Source organism: Hippoglossus stenolepis, chromosome 10, assembly GCF_022539355.2.
Source record: "Hippoglossus stenolepis isolate QCI-W04-F060 chromosome 10, HSTE1.2, whole genome shotgun sequence".
Taxonomy (NCBI): Eukaryota; Metazoa; Chordata; class Actinopteri; order Pleuronectiformes; family Pleuronectidae; genus Hippoglossus; species Hippoglossus stenolepis.
In genome coordinates, this window is record NC_061492.1 from 25,955,446 (window position 1) to 25,960,354 (window position 4,909).

Consider the following 4,909-nt stretch of genomic DNA (forward strand, 5'->3'; position numbering starts at 1 on the left):
AATGATGATAGTCTTCACAGGTGACTGACAGGAAGCACAGGCTTCCCAGTGCTTCGCTGCTGGTGTGAACAGCCCAATTGATTAACATGGGACGCGGAAAGGAGGCGGACAGCTTTTCATGGTGCTTCGTAGCGCTTCTGCCTCCCGTGTGTCCCCGGGGCTAGAGGATGATGGTGTGACGTTACTGCATTGGTTAACATTGCCTGTATCACGTCATGATAAATCAGCCTCTTGTGCCGCCCTCTCGGCATTTTGCGCCCTAGGCAACTGCCTATGTCGCCTATGCCAGGAGCCGCCTGTTATAGGTCTAGAATGTCAGGGGACAAATGACACATGGAGCTTCTCTTCCCAGCTTCTCCTTCCTCTTCTCCATCCTGATCACATCAAAGAAATTAATATCTCATCAATACATGTTACTGACTTGACCTCTTCCCCGGAGTCCCTTTGCCTTATCGTCCGCAGATCCAGGCCCGCAGCTGAAGCCACATCGTGGATTATGATGGTGGATCGCGTATCAGAGATCGTGATCGTAATGGTGGATCCTTTATGGTGCTGGCTGATTGTGATAATAATGGCGGATCCTGTATCGTGTTGGCATCTGATAGTGGTGGTGGACCATGATCGTGGTGGCAGCTGATGGTGGATCCTGATGGTGGAAGTGAACAATGTCTGTGGACTATAGTGGCATCCGATCTTTATGGTGGATCATGATCGTGGTGGCTGCTGACCATGGACTATGATTACAACAAGACTGCTTGATATATAATATTTCTCCTCAGATACTCTACCATTACTGACAATAATCCATCAATTCATTTACCTTCCATTATGCTACAAAGTGTTTATTCTAATCAATGCTGTAAATACCCTCACATGTGGCTCTCTCTGAGGTTTCTACCTTCTTTTTACCCTGTTAAAAGGGTTTTGTTTTTTTTGTTTTTCCTTACTCTGGTTGAGGGTTAAGGGCAGAGCATGTCACACCTTGTTAAAGCCCTATGAGACAAATTGTGATTTGTGAATATGGGCTATACAAATAAAATTTGATTGATTGATTGATTGATATATCTACTGTAATATATTCTTGCTCATTCCCGACACTTATCTCCCTAAATGACACATCTTCCCTTGTAAATTTAATACATCCAACGCCTACTCCCTCCTTATCACATCTAACTGTAGCATATCACACTACTCTAAAATCCAAATTTGGTCTCAACCATATTTCCTGAACACAAATAACGTCTGGTTTACTACTTAAATATTCTATATACTTTTTGATTTGTAATCCATTGGCCAATAAACTCCTAGCATTCCATTGTAGTTGGAGAACCATTAGTTATACTTTTAAACCAAAGCTTGCCCCTGACTTGCTTGTGCACTGAGGTCATTCCTCACTTTCAAGACTTTATTTTTCATGTGCACAACAATTACATACAGCTGGCAATGAAATTCTTGGGTCACAGGCTCCCTCTAACTATGCTCAAAAATATTTAGAAAGAACCACACAAGAAAAAATAAATAAATAATAGAATATAAAAACTAAATTAATTATATAAAATAAAACAATACAAATAATAATAATAATAATAATAATAATTAAGTAATAAAATAAAATATACAGCCAAAATATAAATGATAAATATAAAAAAGAAAGTAAGTTATACTGTAAGTGGCCAGACGGCAGCAGGAAGAACAGTTTATGACTGGGGTGATAGGGGTCTTTAATAATCCTGCTGGCCTTTTTCCTAAACCACTGGGTGTCGAGGTCCTCCATGGATGGCAGCTCCGTCCTGGTGATGTGCTGAGCAGACTTCACCACCCTCTGTAGAGCCTTACGGTTCAGGGCGGTGCAGCTGCCATTCCAGGCGGTGATGCAGTCAGGATACTCTCTATGGTACACCTGTAGAAGTTGCAGAGTATCCTGGAGTCCATATTGAGCCTCTACAGACTGCGGAGGAAGAAGAGCCGCTGTCTGGCTGTCTTTGTGATGGAGTCTGTGTGGTGAGTCCAGGTCAGGTCCTCACTAATGTGAACCCCGAGGAACCTGAAGCTGCTGACTCTCTCCACCGTAGTCCCTTTGATGGAGAGGGGTGTGTGTTCTTCTCCTTGTCTCTTCCTGTAATCCATGATCAGCTCCTTTCTTTTGCTGACGTTGAGATGGAGGTTGTTGTCTGGGCTCTGACCTCCTCTCTGTAGGCCATCTCCTCAGCTGGTGAACAGGCCGATGACGGTCATGTTGGAGCTGTGGGTGGCAACGCAGTCATGCTTGAACAGGGAGTACAGAAGAGGACTGAGCATGCAGCCCTGGGGGGCGCCGTTGTTGAGAATCAGGTTGGAGGATGTGGTGCTGCCTATCCGCACAGCCTGGGGTCTGCCCGTCAGGAAGTTCACTTTGTCCCTGTACTGTCTTTTAGCACTGCTAATAGCACTCCGGAGCACGTACCTGGACTTCCAGTACTCCTCCAAATTACCTGAGTTGTAGGCGTCGGTCCGCGCTTTAAGTTTGGCATGGACGTCACCATGAACGTCACGTGCTGACATGCTACGGTAAGCGTAATGCATCATTTCCTGTTTTCCTGCCGCTGGTGGTGGTCACCCTCTCTGAACTAGCTTTTATATATATATATATATATATATATATATATATATATATATATATATATATATATATATAAATATAATTACATTACATTACATTTCATTTAGCTGACGCTTTTATCCAAAGCGACTTACAATCAGTGCATTCAACCATGAGGGTACAAATCCAGAACAACAAGAATCAAGAAAGTACTATTTGAATATATATATATATATATTCTTTTTTCTTTTTTTTAAATATATGTTTAGTACTTATTTTTTTTACTTTTTGTTGAGAAAAGCTTACTTACTCATTCCCTGAAGTCATTTAGTAGTATGTTTGGTTTAGTTTTACTGTGGGAGAGGAGAGCATGCACCATTTTAAGGATGCTTGAGAGGGGGGGATGTTTAACCTGTCTAGAAAACAGTTTCCCCCCCTCTCACTCCCAGCAGAAGCATTTGTCAGTCTGAATTGTAAAGACCTGAATAATAATAACGTAGTAAGGTCTTACATTATTTACGGCATCTTGATGCTCATATTATATATTTGCAAGAAAGTCACTTGAGAAATATGGATAGTCCCAGGTTGAAACGTGGCTGGGTTGGACAAGTTTATCTGTCTTCCTTTTCCAGTAGATCGAGCGGTGTTGCTACACTTTTACATAAAGCTACTCCCTTTGTTCATGTTAAAACAATCTCTGATCCGACTGGCAAGTTTATTGTTGTCATCGGGCAGATTTACGATGTTAAGGTAATCCTCGCAAATGTATATGCTCCTAATTGGGATGATGAAGCCTTTTTCAGACTGGTCTTTTCATTGTTGCTGGATTTGTCATAACATTAGCTTATTTTGGGAGGAGACTTCAATTGTTGGCTGGATCCTTCTCTAGACCGCTCTTCCTCTACTCCAGCTGCTCAATCCAAGTCAGCCAAGGTAATTGAAGCCTTTATGGATGAGTTTAATGTGGTCGATCCTTGGCTCTCTTCTTATCCTGTTAAAAGAGAATATTCATATTTTTGCACGTTCACCGCACTTTTACTCGCATCGATTTCCTTTTGGTGGACAACAGGTCACTTACATCCGTCTCTAGTTGAAAATATGATCCAATTGTCTTGTCAGACCATGTTTCAGTCTCTATGAATATCTACTTTCAGAAATGTATTAATACCCGGCCACTGTGGCATCTTAACACACATTTACTGCTAGAGGAGGATTTCATCAAATTTATTTCAAAGCGGCTAGAGTTTTTCTTCAGTTCAATAAAACTTCAGATGTAACATCGTCTGTGTTTTCGGAAAGGACAAAGGCTTTTATAATGGGGGAGATTATTTCATATATGGCACATAAAAAGACATTTAACAGAGAGGAATTAGCTACATTATCGCAACATATAGCTCTCTTGGACTCTTGGTATGCAACCTCAAAATTACCAGACACCTATAAGGAGCGGATGTCGTTGCAGACAGAATATGATCTTATCTTGTCACAATATATTACTGAACTCTTGCTTCGCTCAAGGTCCAAATTTTATGAGCAGGGAGACAAGACTAGTAGGATGCTGGTTCATCGGTTGCTGCAATTATCTGCATCTCAGTTAATAGAAAAAATTGTTTACTTGCTCGAAATGTTTATTGAGGCTTTTAATTCAGGTGTACTCCCTCAAACTTTAAGCCAGGCATCTATTTCGTTACTCCTAAAAAATGGTAAAGATCCATTATTATGTGGCTCATATCGCCCCATTAGTTTGCTGAACGTAGATTTTAAATTATTGTCTAAGCTTCTAGCTCGACGCTTAGATTCCATTCTTCGTTCTATTATATCTCTGGACTAAACTGGGTTTATTCACAATAGACATTTCTTTTTTAATCTCAGGAGGGTATTTAATTTGGTTTATAGCCCGTCATCAACTAGTTGCTCAGAAGCGTTGGTAACCCTGGATGCCTAAAAGGCGTTTGATAGGGTGGAATGGGATTATTTATATTTTACTTTGGGGAAATTTGTCTTTGGGGCAAAATTCCTTTCCTGGATTAAATTATTATTATGCGTACCAATCTTTCTTCCTCCTTCTTTTTTTTACAAAGTATCAATCAATCATCAATCAAATTTAATTTTTTTGGCCAATATTCACAAATCACAATTTGTCTCATAGGGCTTTAACAAGGTGTGACATCCTCTGCCCTTAACCCTCAACAAGAGTAAGGAAAAACTACCAAAAAAACCCTTTCAACAGGGTAAAAAGAAGGTAGAAACCTCAGAGAGAGCCACATGTGAGGGATCCCTCTCCCAGGACGGACAGAAGTGCAATAGATGCCACGTGTAAAGGAGAACATC